We start from the raw sequence: 17262 nt of genomic DNA on the forward strand, positions 1-17262 counted from the left end.
GTATTCTGTAAAAATAGGGCCATTGCAATTATTTTTGGGGATTTTCCTGAAAGTTGATTTTCTGCACAAAAATAAGACACCAGGGCAATTCTGCTGAAAATAGCGTTAGTCCGTGTTAGTTGTATCCAAAATACACAAATTAGAGGCAAAACAATAGCAAAAGTGTTCGGGAAAGTAGATACGTTTTGGACGTATCAACTCCCCCAAGTTTAGCTTATTGCTTGTACTCAAGCAATTCAGTTAACAACTGAGTGCGATAAAAGAACTTTCACGAACACATTTGCTCATATGATGTAAATATTCTCATTATATGGACGAATACTTAGGCAATTCATAATAAGATAAATGCAAATAAAGTCATCTAATAGTTGTGTCAATCATGAAAAAGATACCAACAAACTAATAGTTAGCATCATGAAACATATCTATCAGCAGGATTGTAATGCTCATAAAAAGATATGATAAAGTGGTATCTCGCTTTCCCATATTTGTACAACAAAATATAAGTGCCTAGGCACCTCTGAAGTCTATGAGAAGACTAGAAGTAAAGATTATCAAAGATAAAAGCATCAAAATTATACCACAGTTAACCATATTCTGGGACAAACATGTTACACTAAGAATGACAATTATGCTCTCAAGAAAGGATGGTGACTCAACATAGAAGATTGACCCTTCGCAGAGGGAAGCAGGGATTAACATGTGCTAGAGCTTTTCATTTTTCTAAAGACAGAAGTAAAATTGTTTTGAGAGGTGTTTGTTGTTGTAAACGAATGGTAGTGGGCACTCTAACTACCTTGTCAACCAGACTTTCAAGAGCGGCTCCCATGAAGGACGTTATCTCTACCAGCAAGGTAGATCATCCCTCTTCTCTTTTGTTTACACATGTATTTTAGTTTCATTATGGATGACACTCCCCCCAACTAAAATACATAATGAAACTAAAATACACAAGTGAAGGCTAGGAATAGGTTGGGGGGAGTGTCATCCATAATGAAACTAAAATACATGTGTAAACAAAAGAGAAGAGGGATGATCTACCTTGCTGGTAGAGATAACGTCCTTCATGGGAGCCGCTCTTGAAAGTCTGGTTGACAAGGTAGTTAGAGTGCCCACTACCATTCGTTTACAACAACAAACACCTCTCAAAACAATTTTACTTCTGTCTTTAGAAAAATGAAAAGCTCTAGCACATGTTAATCCCTGCTTCCCTCTGCGAAGGGTCAATCTTCTATGTTGAGTCTCCATCCTTTCTTTGAGCACCTTCTTGAGAGCACAACTGTCATTCTTAGTATAATATGTTTGTCCCAAAATATGATTAGCTATGGTATAACTTTGATGCTTTTATCTTTGATAGTCTCTACTTCTAGTCTTCCCATAAAACATCAAAGGTGACCGAGAATTTATGTTTTGCTGTACAAATACGGTCAAGCGAGATACCACTTTATCATATCCTTTTATGAACATTGCAATCCTGCTGATAGACATGATTCACGATGCTTATTATTAATTTGTTGGTACCTTTTTCCATGATTGATATAGCTATTAGATGATTTTATTTGCATGTATCTTATTATGAATTGCTTAAGTACTTGCCATATCATGAGAATATTTACATCATATGAACAAATGTGTTCGTGAAAGTTCTTTTATCGCACTCAGTTGTTAACTGAATTGCTTGAGGACAAGCAATAAGCTAAGCTTGGGGGGAGTTGATACGTCCAAAACGTATCTGCTTTCCCGAACACTTTTGCTATTGTTTTGCCTCTAATTTGTGTATTTTGGATACAACTAACACGGACTAACGCTGTTTTCAGCAGAATTGCTCTGGTGTCTCGTTTTTGTGCAGAAATTCAACTTTCAGGAAAATCCCCGGAATTTATGTCGAAGGGCTTATTTTTCCAGAAGATTCACGGAGCCAGAAGGGCAGGCCTGGGGGAGGCCCAGGGCCCCCACACACTAGGCCGGCGCGGCCTGGAGGGGGGGCGCGCCGCCCTAGCGTGTGGCCCCCTCGGCTAGCCTCTGACGCCCCCCTCTGGACTACTTAAGGGTTTCGATCTAAAAACGCGAGACGAGAAGTCGAAGTCGCCAGAAACCATCCAGTACGCCGCCACCGTCGCGAAACTCCGTCTCGGGACCAGAAACTCCATTCTGGCACCTCGCCGGGATGGGGAATTGGAGGAGATCATCGCCATCATCACCACCGACGCCTCTCCATCGACCAGCCATGTTTCCCCCATCCATGTGTGAGTAATTCCCCCGCTGTAGGCTGAAGGGGATGGTAGGGATTGGATGAGATTGGTCATGTAATAGCATAAGATTGTTAGGGCATAGTGCCTAGTATCCGTAATTGGTACTTTTATGATATTGTTGCAACTTGTTATGCTTAATGCTTATCACTAGGGCCCGAGTGCCATGATCTCAGATCTGAACATGTTATTGTTTCATGATGATATGCATTGTTTTATGATCTTACCTGCAAGTTGTATACACGTATTGTTGTCCGGAACCCGAGGCCCCAAAGTGACAGAAATTGGGACAACCGAAGGGGAAGGCGGTGATATGAGGATCACATGTGTTCACAGAGTGTTAATGCTTTGCTCCGGTGCTCTATTAAAAGGAGTACCTTAATTTCCAGTAGATTCCCTAGAGGCCCGGCTGCCACCGGCTGGTAGGACAAAAGATGTTGTGCAAGTTTCTCATTGCGAGCACGTACGACTAAATATGGAACACATGCCTATTGATTGATTAGTACTTGGATACCGCTTTATTATTATCTGCAAATGCTCTGCTTTGATTGTTACATGAGTTTCTCTCATCCATGCAACGCCCGTTCATCCATCCCTGTGCCTACAGTATTTTAATCCTGCTATTTACTATAATCACTACTGCTGTCTTTGTTACTCTGCTGCTGTTATTTCACTACTGATACTGCTATAAAACTGTTACTACTGATAAACTCTTGCGAGCAAGTCTGTTTCCAGGTGCAGCTGAATTGACAACTCCGCTGTTAAGGCTTTCAAGTATTCTTTGTCTCCCCTTGTGTCGAATCAATAAATTGGGTTTTACTTCCCTCGAAGACTGTTGCGATCCCCTATACTTGTGGGTCATCAATCATGAACTACTAGACTTCCATTAAATGACATATACCTCACATGAACCAACTTAGCATGCTCACATGGATTAGTATATGTACAAAAATGAAAACAAATAGAGTTCATACCAGCCTCTCACCACAGTTGAGTTGTCGTAGATCGTCATTATTGCCTTTCACTTGTGTAGCTTGAATAATATGAAATGAAAACCAAGCTCCAACCACCGGAGACCGCTAAACTCCATAATAAACTTTACAAAACAAAAGAAGAACAACAAATATTTTTGGATTTTCGATATTAGAATCACCGAACGAAAGTAAAATGTTTTTGGATTTTCTCATAGCAAACCAACGATAATAAATAAAGAAAAATAGGAACAAGAAACCAAATAAACAAATGATAAAGAGAAACAACAGAAATATTTTTGGTATTTTTGTGTTTTATAAAAGAAACAAAGCAAAAAACAAGAGAATGAAAACTAAAAGAATCACAGAAAAGCAAAGTGGCAGAAATCTGCCAAAACTTGACAGCAGTACAGTAATTATTTTTTTCGAAAATCTTATGCTGTTCAACTTGAAAAGTTCTAAACTAATGAAAGTTAGATAATAACCTGGGGAGCATGCACAAAAATTGGCAGCTCGAAATAACGTTCTGGCTATTTTTAGGAATTTTTCCAGTATCAGTCCAGAATCTGTTTTTTAGACAGCACTTCCCCAAATATCATCTTCCTCATATTAGAGGCAACCATCGGCACACAAATGAAATACAAAAGTAAAAGTAAAGGCTACTACAGTAGTAACAACCTTAAAAAACTAAAATAAGAACCTACTGAAATAAAAATAACCGAAAGACAAACAACCAAAAGAAGTGAAACAAGTATATACAAATGACCGGCAATTGTAATATGCAATGAATGAGTGATGTCGGCATACCTCCCCCCAAGCTTAGGCTTTTGGCCTAAGTGGAGGTCAACCCCAGCGAGGGTCAGGGTTCAACGCCGGTGGATCATACATGGCGTGGTCGTAATAAGATCCCTGTGCAGAAGAAGAAAATGAAGGTTCCACATGCTCGGAATACTGATGTGAAGAACTTGCTGCGTCGAATGACAAGTAGAGGGGATCCTCGGCCTCCTCCATGCCATCCCCTGCGTGATGGCCGCACCTCTCTATGTATGCATCAAGTTCATCTTCTGTGACCGACCAACCGTTCATGGAATCAAGGTTAAACAAAGCAGGTGCAGGCAATCCAACTAGCCTTTCAGATTTAATTACTCTCCACTTTTTCTTGAAAAAGGTTATCTCATAGGACAGGTTATTAAAGTTAGACCGATTAGAAACAAAGTCATGTTTTATCATGGAAACAATATCAAGTTTCTCTGCAGATAGCTGAACATCAAGAGGGTGAGGTTCTACACCATGCATAGCTAGCAAACGAGAGGCAATGAGACCTCCACAAATTCCTCCTTTATCATGGTTAGTAGCAAGCCTAAATGCTATCAAAGCACCTAAATTATAAGTTCTATCACGTTGGAATGTAGTAGCTAAGAAAACCAAGTCATGGATGGATAACTTATTTGCATTCTTTCTAGCAAGAACACACTTGGTGATAAAGTAAGCAAAATAGCGAATAGATGGGAGTTGAATACTACGAATTTTACCACTCTCATCTGAGAAGCTTCTCCCTTGATAGATCATCTCGTATAGTTTCAAGAGTTGATATGGCAGCCCCCTAATCCTCTCACGTTATCCCCACTGTGGCACTTTAATAGCTGCACAAAAATCATCAAAGGGCAAGTTGATAGTTTTATTATAGATTTTATATTGAACCATGGGGTTAGGTTGGGACCAATGGTATTCAAAATCCTGCACCACTGACATGGTTAGTTTTGTATATTGGTAAGGTTCACCAACAACAAAATCTTCTAACCCTGCATTAGAAATTAGATTTTGAACATCCTGGAAAATTCCTGCACTCTTCATGAAATCAGTGCATGGGTAGTAGGAGGGGAATACCCCCTCTTCACGGTGGACTCTCATAACTTCATGCACCTCCAATTCATGTTGATTGAGTTGATGTCTATTCCACTCCATTTTCTGAAATTTTTCAACAAACATTATAAAAGTTGATTTTGAGACATATAAATGAGGGAGACTACTATAGGAACTTGATAGAGTACTAAACATGCATCAAAACTAATTTTTACAACTTGAATCAAGCATGCAAACTCACTTAACATGTCACCTACAGTAGCAAATTACTCAAGATATACTCAACTATACAAAATTATATTTGGATAATCGGAGGAGTCACATACCGGAGAAAAAATGCTCCAAATCTCAGCAGCAAAGATGGGCTGAGCAAGGAGATCGAAAATTTCGAGCAAGAACAGCAAGAAACTCGGGTTTGAACAATGGTGTCGTGTTTTCCCGTGGAAGAGAGTGGAGTGGTAGGTGGATGAGTGAGTGGAGGGCCAGGTGGGGCCCTTACCATAGGGTGGCATGCCCCCTTTGCTGGCTGCGCCATCACATGGGGTGCAGCCCTGGGGTGCCCCACTGGTCAGCCCCAGGCACTCCCAGGTTGCATTTTAAAAAATAGGACCAGTGGTATAATTTTTATAAATTTTTTAAAACTTCAAAAAATGCACATTTCTGGGTGTTAAAATAACTGTTTCAGGGCAGAAAAAGATTTCCAAAATTTCAAACAACTAAAGCATCTTGCAAAACAAGTAGTACTACAGCAAGTAAAACAAGTGGAGAAAGAAAGAAGTGTTGTTTAGCTCTTCCATGCATTTAAAATGTACTTGTTAACAAGGTTGATCAAGTCTTGCCACCAAATAAATTTTACATGACATAAGAAGAAATAAACCTCAAATCAATCATGTTACCTTATATTGTATTGATATGGATCCAATCATAATATTTTGATATCCTTCTTTAGGCTCATATATAGGACAATCAATAACTCCCACTTTGATAGATCTCAAATTAGAAATTGTATTAACTCCATATACTTTATCAATCTTCTTAGGAAAATAAACAGTATGCTCCTTGTCATCAACATTGAAAGTAACTTTTCCTTTATTGCAATCAATAACAGCCCCTGCAGTGTTAAGAAAAGGTCTTCCAAGAATAATAGACATATTATCATCTTCAGGCATTTCCAACACAACAAAATCCGTTAATATTAAGCAATTATTAGCAACTTGAACAGGAACATCCTCGCATATACCAACAGGAATAGCAGTAGATTTATCAGCCATTTGCAAAGATATATCAGTTGGTATCAACTTATCTAAATAAAGTCTCTTGTAAAGAGAAAAAGGCATAACACTAACTCCTGCTCCCAAATCACATAGAGCAGTTCTAACATAATTATTCTTGATGGAACAAGGGATAGTCGGTATACCAGGGTCTCCCAGCTTCTTTGGAACCTTGCCATTGAAAGAGTAATTAGCAAGCATAGTGGAAATCTCCTCATTAGGAATTTTCCTTTTGTTAGAGACAATATCTTTCATATACTTTGAATAAGGAGGCAATTTAATAGCATCAGTCAAAGGGATTTGCAAAAACAAAGGTTTCATCCAATCACAAAATTTATTATAGTGTTCTTCCTCCTTTGATTTTAGTTTCTTAACAGGAAAAGGCATTTGCTTTAGAACCCAAGGTTCTCTTTCATTACCATGTTTCTTAGCAATAAAATCTTCTTTAGTATACTTTTTATTTTTAGCATGCTTTTCAGGTTCATTTTCAATCTCTTCTTTATCGGAAACATCATTCTTATCATTATCTTTATCATGTTCATTACCACTTTCAGTTTCAGCATTAGAAATAGAAGTACTATTAGGATCATTAACAGGTTCAGAAGATTCTACAACAGTTTTATGTTTCTTCTTCTTTTTCTTAGAAGGACCACTAGTTTCTTTAGTTCGTTGAGAATCTTGTTCAACTCTTTTGGGATGCCCCTCAGGATATAGAGGATCCTGAGTAGAAATACCACTTCTAGTTGTTACTTCATAAGCATGTTTTTCTTTATGAGTATTTTTTTAACAAGTCATTTTGCACTTCAGTGAGTTGATCAATTTGAGTTTGAACCATATGAAAATGTTTAACAAGAGTCTTAACATCATTGGAGGTTCTCTCCACAATATCATGCAATTTACTAATAGCTTGAGAATTTTCCATTAGATGATTCTCTACTCTCATATTAAAGTTATCTTGCTTAACAACATAATTATCAAATTCATCTAAACATTGATCAGGAGGTTTTGAGTAAGGAATGTCTCCTTTATCAAAGCGTTGAAGAGAATGTACCTCAATCGTGGATGAAGGGGGAGTTATCTTACATAAATCTTCTATGGGAGGTAAATTCTTCACATCTTCAGATTTAATACCTTTCTCTTTAAGAGATTTCTTGGCTTCCCTCATATCTTCATCATTTAATTCAATCATACCCCTCTTCTTCAATATTGGTGTTGGGGTTGGTTCAGGTGTAGTCCAATCATCATGATTTTGGCCTATTCTAGCCAATAATTCTTCAGCTTCGTCTGGAGTTCTTTTCCTGAAAACACAACCAGCACAACTATCCAGGTATGCCCTAGACTCAATGGTTAGTCCACTATAAAATATATCAAGTAAGTCATGCTTTTCCAAATTATGTCCAGGCCGAGCTCTAAGAAGAGAGCAAAACCTTGCCCAAGCTTCAGGCAATTTCTCTCCATCTTCCTAGTCAAAACTATAAATTTTCTGCAAAGCAATATGTTGAGCACTAGCAGGAAAATATTTTCGAAAGAAAACATCAAGCAAACAACTTGGACTATCAATAGAATCAGGAGGCAAACTATTATACCAAATTTTAGCATCATCCTTTAATGAGAAAGGAAAAAATTTAGCAACAAAATAAGTACGCTTCTTAATATCATCAGAAAACAAGCTACTCAAAGTAGAAAGCTCATTCATGTGCTCTACAGCACTTTCTTTTTCAGTACCACAAAAAGGTGTTCTCTCAACAATATATATATGAGATAAATCAAGAGAAAAATCATAATCCTTATCCTTAATGTTTATAGGAGATGTGGCAAATTTAGGATCAGGAGACAGTTTATATCTAACAGCATGTTGTGCAAGAAGCTTTTTAATGTTACTTACACCAGAAGTAGCATTATATTTATCAATAAAATCATCATCAAGTTCCACATAATCTTCATCAGGATCATCACAAGAGTGTTCAACAGACTCAGGTGAATTAACAGGTGTAACAGTATTTTCATTAGCAATTTCAGTATTTTCAATTTGTCTAGACCTAGCAATTGTAGCATCTAGAAAAGGACCTAATGAACCATTATCATCAAGCACAGTAGAAGCATCATCAAAATTATCAGAGTATTTTTCAGATTCAGCAGAAGTACCAACACGTGAAGCTTGTGGTGGTGAAACAAGTTGACTTATCACAGATGGTGAATCAAGAGCAGCAGAGGTACTCAGAGTTGTCCCCTTTCTTGTAGTGGATGGTAATATGGCGACTTTATTATCGCGAGGTTTACCCATGATGGAGGATTTGCAGCGAACAATATCAATCCAGGTGAACTTGCAAATAAAGCTATGCTCCCCGGCAACGGCGCCAGAAAATAGTCTTGATGACCCAGAAGTATAGGGGATCGCAACAGTCTTCGAGGGAAGTAAAACCCAATTTATTGATTCGACACAAGGGGAGCTAAAGAATATTTGTAAGCCTTAACAGCGGAGTTGTCAATTCAGCTGTACCTGGAAACACACTTGCTCGCAATAGTTTACCAGTAGCAACAGTTTTATAGCGGTAGTAGTAGTGAAATATAAGCAGCAGTGTAATAAAGACAGCAGTAGTGATTTTAGTAAACAGCAGGATTAAAATACTGTAGGCATAGGGATGGATGAACGGGCGCTGCATGGATAAGATAACTCATGTAATAATCAAGACTATGCATTTGCAGATAATAATAAAACAGTATCCAAGTACTAAACAACCATAGGCATGTGTTCCGTATATAGTCGTGCGTGCTCGCAATGAGAAACTTGCACAACATCTTTTGTCCTACCAGCCGGTGGCAGCCGGGCCTCTAGGGAAACTACTGGTAATTAAGGTACTCCTTTTAATAGAGTACCGGAGCAAAGCATTAACACTCCGTGAACACATGTGATCCTCATATCACAGCCTTCCCCTCCGGTTGTCCCAATTTCTGTCACTTTGGGGACTCGGGTTCCGGACAGCAATATGTGTATACAACTTGCAGGTAAGATCATAAAACAATGAATATCATCATGAATCAATAACATATTCAGATCTGAAATCATGGCACTCGGGCCCTAGTGACAAGCATTAAGCATAACAAGTTGCAACAATATCATAAAAGTATCAACAACGGATACTAGGCACTATACCCTAATAATCTTATGGCTATTACATGAACAATCTCATCCAATCCCTACCATCCCCTTTAGCCTACAGCAAGGGATTTACTCACACATGGATGGGGGAATCATGGATGGTCGATGGAGAGGCGTCGGTGGCGATGGTGGCGATGATCCCCTCCAATTCCCCATCCCGGCAGGGTGCCAGAACGGAGTTTTTGATCCCGAGATTGGGTTTCGCGATGGCGGCGGAGTTCTGGATGTCTTCTGGAAAATTGGTCGAACCCCCGTGCGTTTTTAGGTCAAGGGCTTTAAGTAGTACAGAGGGGAGCGTCGGGGGCTAGCCGAGGCGGCCTCACCATATGGCGGCGCGACCATGGGCCCACCGCGCCGCCACGTGGTGTGCGCGCCTTGTTGCCCCCCTCCGTCACATCTTCTGGCTCCGTGGGTCTTCTGTAAAAATAGGCCCATTGCAATTATTTCCGGGGATTTTCCTGAAAGTTGATTTTCCGCACAAAAATAAGACACCAGGGCAATTCTGCTGAAAACAGTGTTAGTCCATGTTAGTTGTATCCAAAATACACAAATTAGAGGCAAAACAATAGCAAAAATGTTCGGGAAAGTAGATACGTTTTGGACGTATCAGCCATGCACACGAGGCCAAGGGCCAATGCGTGGAGTTGCTCACGCGAGCAAGGGCCAAGGCTGGCCAGCAAGATGGCCATGTGTTTGCGTGGAAGGAAAGGTAAAACTTGCCTTGCAGCGATTGATCCGATCGATCAATTTTTCGTGGGTTTCACGTCAACCATCAACCGCCTCACACGCCTATAAAAGGAGCACGCGGCCGGATGCAAACGATCAGTTTTTGGCTGCTCCCATTTTGCACCGTTTGCTCCATCTTTTGCCTTGTTTCTTCCACCCAACGCGTACAGGTGAATCCCTGTCCGCGGAAACTCTCCACCACCACCACACCGTCGTGCTGCTGGACTAGATCCCATCTACCACATCTCCCCGCTTGCCGGAACAAGGAGGAGGTGTCTTCATCGAGTTGTACGTGTGACCGACTACGGAGGTGCTGCCCGTTTGCAGCGCCGGAGGGATCGTCATCGCGATCTTGAGATCGGCAAGTGTACGACTACATCAACCACGAGATTCAATCTCGTTTTCGCTTAGCGATCTACAAGGGTATGTAGATCCAATCCGTCTCGTTGCTTCAATCTAGTAGATTAGATCTGGCGTTTTTCCTAGATTGGATCTTGGTTTTGTTTTTTTGCGGTAGAAATTTTTTGTTTTCCATGCAATGAACCCTTCACATATTAACTAGGATCACCCCCTCGATACCCTGAGAAGGGATCTTATTCACACATTGGTTCAAAGTTTTTACGATTAGATTAAAGTTATTTATGATCAACACGTCCTTTTACAAGTCGTCCGTAACCGTGGACATGGCTTTTCGAAAAGATTTAACCCTGTAGGGGTGTACTGTAACATCCCAATTTTCAAAATTTCGAAACATCATGCATTGCATTCATAAGCATCATATCATCATTTCTTTTATAGGGAAAATCCACTTTCAAATTCGTTTCAAAACCCCGAACGCCAAAATGGCGATATAGCCACATAGGCATGTATGCCAATTTTGACTTTCATAAAGGATTTTATTTTGCTTTAAAAGTGGTCTCATAGTGAAGACCTTTTCACAAGGTTTTCAATGATATTTTATTCGTATTTTTCCGACTATTTTTGAGTGCTCAAATGCATAATCAATTAAGAGAGAGAAATAAAAAAAAACAAAAAAAGGAAAAACGGGCCGACCTAAACTGGGCCGACCCGGTCGGACCAACTGGCCCAGCCAACTCGGCCAGGCCAGGCCGCACGCTCCCTCCCTCCCTTCCTTTCTTTTCCCCTGGCGGGCCCCACCCACGGAGTCGCTCGTCCCCAACCTCCGCACGCCCCACTCCCCCACGACGCACGCACACAGGCGCGGGCACGCACAGGCCCTGGCCACCTCGCCTCCCCTCTCTCCCCACTCTCCCCCACGCTCCCCCTCTCTAGCCGAGACCGCCCCTATAAAGCCTGCGTCTCCCTTTTACAATTCCCCTTCTTCTCCCCCGCAATCACGCCCCCAGGCTGCCCAGATTCCTCGCCGCGCCACCTCCAGCCGGCAATCGCCGCTGGCCAGCACCTCCCCAGGCCGTGCCGCTGCCACTCCTAGCCCTGCCTCGCCAAGCCCCACGCGGTCCCGCGCTCGCCCTAGCCGGAGACGCCGGGGAAACGCCGTCACCGTGCACGTCTTGGCCGCGCCGGCCATCTTCATCACCGCCGGCCACGTCAGCGCCTTGTCACCGCCACCTCTGCGCCACGCGCGCGCTCAGTCAGCGCCACCTGGGTATTCCCTTATTTTCCTTTTTTTTTCCAATTCCAGCCCATAGATCTTAGCCGTCCGTGTTAAGTAGATCCAGCGGCTAATAGAGCCTGATCCGCGCGAAGAGGTATCCACTACTAGGAACGCGCCACGTGTACTGGCACCCCCTAGGTTTCGTTTAAACAGGATTTCGATAGTCCGCGCTTCGTAAAAATCATAACCAGGGTTCTGTAGGTCGAAAAATTACAAATCATATACCGTTTGAATCCTAAAAATATAAGGAGCATTATGGAACCATAAAATGTGAACTTGCAGAAATTTGAAAATCAATCATATTTATATGCCTAATCGGAGTACTATACCGTAAAATAAGATCTACACTCTCTTTTCGAGTGATTCCTTTTGCGTATGCTCGAAAATAGAACCCTCTTACCAGTAGAACCAAAACCATCATTTGTCTACTGTACCAAAACACCTTTTACAATAAATGGTAGTTGCCCTTCGCTGGTGCGACATAGACGGTTCGCAATAATCCAATCAATCGTAAAACTTGACCATGACATCATGCATATAGTGACAACCAGAGAACAATAAATAAAGTGCACTTGTGTAAACCTCATATGCATCTCATGTCTATGTTTGTGCATCTGTGTCTTGCATTGTGCTTATGGTGCAATGTTATCGGTTGTAGATTGTGATTGTGCCGACTGCAACGGTTGTGCTTGTGAAGATTGTGCCAACTCCCCACCTTATCCAGGCAAGTGACACACACCAAGAGTTCCAGTTTTTATCTATGCACAGTAGAGGTTTTTGTAGTATACATGTCTAGGGTATATGCTTTGCTATGCAATCCCAGTAGTCTAGCTACCCCTACTTGAATTCTTTGTCGCCATTAAATTTAGTTGTTGCTCAGCTATGCTATAAAATGATTTTGATAGTGAGTTATGGAAAAACAACTAAGTTTAATGAATTACCTGGGTGGAATTGGTATTGCTCGGGTTATGTTGAGTGGTTCCCTGGGGTCATGTCGTCGAACCTCTGAACTGCCAGGTGTATCGCACTTGTGGACGGCCACCCAGGAACAAAGAGATGATAGACAACTTTGCTCATTAGCTTTCCGTACAGCCACATGCTAATATGGGCTCTGGCTTGATGGAGTATGTAGTGAGAACCCGGATCCTACGTGACAGATGATGTAGGGGATTGTAGGTTGGTACGGGTCCGTAGAGAGTGGTCTAGGGGATTACTTCAGAAAAGTCTTGTCCTAGTCAACATCTGTCCATTTGAGCAAAATGTGCATCATGGAAGAAGAGCAGACTAGGTCATGTGGGTAAATTTGTACAACCTCTGCAGAGTGTAAAACTAAGTACTTAGCCGTGTCCCCGGTTACGGACAATTTGAGCGAACTGACAAGGATCCTGTTCGAAGATCTCCTCATTCCAATTTCTTAAATAAAATTTGATGGGTGAACATGGATATGACAATTGGTGCAAGTGACTATCGGCTAGCAGGTCCCGTGCCATGTCTATGGTCTGAGTCTGCAGGGGTAGGTCGCCCAAACCAAGTTGTTCATATGAAATAGGAAGGCTCACTGATGTCTATCGGTGGTGTCAGGGCTCACTGATGTCTATCGGTGGTGTCTAGGTTCATTGATGTCTATCAATGGTACTGCTTAATTAGTATGAAAGAAAATGATTTGTCAAATGATAGGATAAAATTGGCTTTATGCAAATATGCCTGAGCTCTACCAGCCAAATGTGCACTTAAGTGTTAGGTTGCCACTTGTGTCCACCATAGTGTCATCTTGCCAATACAATTCCAAATGTATTGACCTTCGGGCTGTAACATTTTATGTTGCAGGTTACTTCTCTAGCTGAAGATGTTTGTTTAGGTTCACGAGTCTTTGCCCAACATGTCTGCCTGTGGCTTCATGAAGGAAGATGGCTCCATGCTTTATGTTTTCCTTGCTGTTTTAAACTCTGAATTTGTGCTAGCCTGAGAGCTATGCAACTTGCATCGAACTATTTTACTTCCGCTGGATCTTAGGTTGTAATGAAGACCTTTGCTACTTGGTATTTCATCTTAAACTGTGTGTGCTAGCAGTTCGATCCAGGGACTAGCACGGTTGCACAGAGACTCTCACTTTTTCAGGTGAGGTCACCACATGTACAACTTTACCCACACGCGTCGACCGATTCTTAATGCCACATGATTAGCACACTTCCTTGGTGTGCCGGCAGAGGGTGGTCGACCAAAACCTTTCCCTTGCTTCCCCTATTCCATGAGTCAACCTAACTGGGGAGCTCCGTCATCGTAGGTAGCCATGCTTTGAGGTGGTCCCGGTTATTGTGCGCAGGGGATCCAGTTCAATGCCTCCAGCATCCTTTACCCCGGCCACGCCATGTATGATGCACCTTTGAAAATATTTTCCACCTTTTCCCCATGTGTATGGCAAATGGAACTCGCAAACTAAGTGACTCATGGGTAAGCTAGGCAAGTTCGGGCCAAGGGGTTCCCATGGGCCCCGTGTGGCTGTACGCCCAGTCTTGGTTCCAAAGATGAGAACCTTGGGTCCTAGTGTCGGCGAGAACGAGTCAAATCACCACATCCCCATGTGGCAGCCCATCCAATCCTTTAAGCAAAATTAATTATCATCATTGATCATACCACGTCATCCTGTCAAACTAGGTTCATTCGCAGCTCTGATTCATCAACCGGATGGATCAGAATTCGTCAACTAAGCATGGCTAGGCATATTCGATATAATGGCTCTAGCGATGCACACAAGCTCAAACCCAGTTTTTCTCGGAGCAGTAGATCAGGGTATTTAGGCTACAAGGATGGAATATGCACACTTAGAAATAACTATAACTGCTGATAAAACATATTGGAATCGTATGCAATATGTAGGAACCAGAAGTAAAAGCATTTCGAAATTATATATGAACCGGGCTAGGGCTTGCTGTTGTCCCTGACAAAGCGATATGGATCTTCGATGATCTTGTACTTGACTTGTTTGTGGGTGGACAAGTATTGAGTTGCGTCATTGTCGATCTTCATCATCTCGGGCAAGTGCTCTATCGATCACGAAGAAGCAAACACCGGAAAGGTGAAACAATGATCAACACATGGCATAATGCAATTCCCATACAAGTATGATGACATGACATGTTAAAGGTATTGAAATAAGACCTAGGACATCTCCTACAATTTAACTGAGGTTCGACAGAACTAGGGTTAGTAGTACCGGAGACCTCAGAGGGGTACAATTAGTTCTTCTAAAACAACTAGGGTTCAAAGTTGTTTATCAATGCACGATTGTGTAACCAAATTGTAGATCTCATTTTTCTAATTTTTTTGATATATTACGCATATTTTTCTGATTTAAAATGAATTACTTATGAATTTTACAAGTTTTATTCATTTTAAATCATTTCTGAAAATTCCTGGACAATATGAAAAACCTACCAGACATGGACCCACATGTCATGGTTGAAAGAACATGTCCATTACCCCATGTGTGGTTTTGGTAATTGATGACAATCCCTATGGACTAACGGTTGCATTGAGAATCAATGTTAGGACAAGTCCATAGCCATGTGTTGGACTCAAGGTTGCAAGATGGAGAAGACGGAGTACAATGACGAAGACGGTGTCAAAGAGAAATGAAGACGGTGTTGAAGATGAAGAGAGATGAAGACGGTGTAGAAGATGAAGAGAGATGAAGATGACATAGAAGATGGATGAAGCCGGTGGCGTGCGTACAAGATGGAAGAAGACGGTGGCGTGTATGTTGGAGGAAGACAGTGGCATGTACAAAGATGAAGAGGGTGAAGACGGAGCTTGCCTACTTGAGAGGAACGCGCAAGGATAAGGTTTGTGCTCGATAGGATAGTGAATCGCATCATCGGAGAGAGCTCAAACCTTGCATGCATTGCATCGTGTTTCTTGGTTGTTCTTGGTTCTTATCCATGAGATGAGTTAGAGCTTGTGTTCATTCTCATGACAAGCTCTAGCTCATCGGAAACGGAATCCGGTTGCATCGCATATTGCATGTGCGAGGGTGATGATTTTCCCGATATACCATATTGAGAGGTTACACCTCTATGACCATGAGAAAATCATCATCCACTCTTTTCCATATTTTCACCTTGTGTAGTGGTATCTCTCGTCGTCCTCTTTCCAACAAAATTGGTTTCATGTCATTCCGAGTTTCCTAGCTCAAGTTATGGTTTTTCTGGTTGTTGCATATTTAAAAAGAAAAAGAAAAATCATTTTGGGCCGGCCGGTACTACCGCTGGAAGTACCGGCCCAACTTCCGCATCAGCTTCCCGAGCCCACTGGATACCAACCGGTATCAGGCCGGTATCGGGCCGGTAGTACCGTAACCCGTTTATGGTACCTGACCGGTACCGGGCCGGTACTACCGGCCGGCCTTCTTCCTCCCAGCTTCAGCCACCATCCACCTGATCTGCCCCGCGTGGGCCGCCGCCAGCTCCGCTGCCAAGCCCACCAAGCCAACGTGTCAACACCCGGATTTTTTTAAGTCCAGATGCCTATTATGCCATACATCGCAATCCCAGGAAGATTGTTGTTGCGAGACATAACAGTTGAATATCATAGAGTCATCATTTATTACAACACATAATCGTCTTACAAAGGTAGATCACATGATCCAATATTACAATAGTAGTTGATCTATTGATCAACGAACATCACAAATAGCGGAAGCGAAGTAGTAGTGGACTATCTAATCCACAGGCCAACGCTTGACGACAGGAGCAGTCCTAGTTGTCGTAGATGTCTTGTTGTCCATCTTCCTCGTACTGTTGTTCTCCTTCATAGTCTGGCCATTTGAATAGCCAGGGACACAGCCATGAGTAATTTAAAGTACTCGCAAACTAATACTAATGTAATTACTTATCAATTTTAATAAGGGGTGCTAAGCTCTAGGTTTATTTGCATAAAGCCAAGTTTAGTTCATAAACATTTAGTAAAGACTCCTCATTTTGCTAACTAACTCAAGTGGGAACATTAGTGTCATTCTCACAACTCAGCTGTGATTCAAGTCAATTCACCTTTCAATTCAACCTTCACTTTTAAGAAAAAAGTTCTGACAACGGAACCGTATGGCCTTTCCAATCGTCCGTAACCGTGGACACGGCTATTCGAATAGGTTTAACACTCTGCAGAGGTTGTACTCTTGTGCCACAACTTTTGACTACATCCGTCAGGGATAACCCCGAATCATCATAACTCAGTATGCGGATCATCAACCATAACCTTTCACTTATATAACCTAGCATAGGCACCTCTCCCCATGAGCTTGGCCTCCCGGTGAAGACAAATCGTCAACCCGGGAACTGCACAGGGCTTGGGTCGTACATTCACCTCATATTCACTTCATTTCACCTTTAAC

Source organism: Lolium perenne, chromosome 7 (assembly GCF_019359855.2).
Source record: "Lolium perenne isolate Kyuss_39 chromosome 7, Kyuss_2.0, whole genome shotgun sequence".
In the NCBI taxonomy this organism is placed as follows: domain Eukaryota; kingdom Viridiplantae; phylum Streptophyta; class Magnoliopsida; order Poales; family Poaceae; genus Lolium; species Lolium perenne.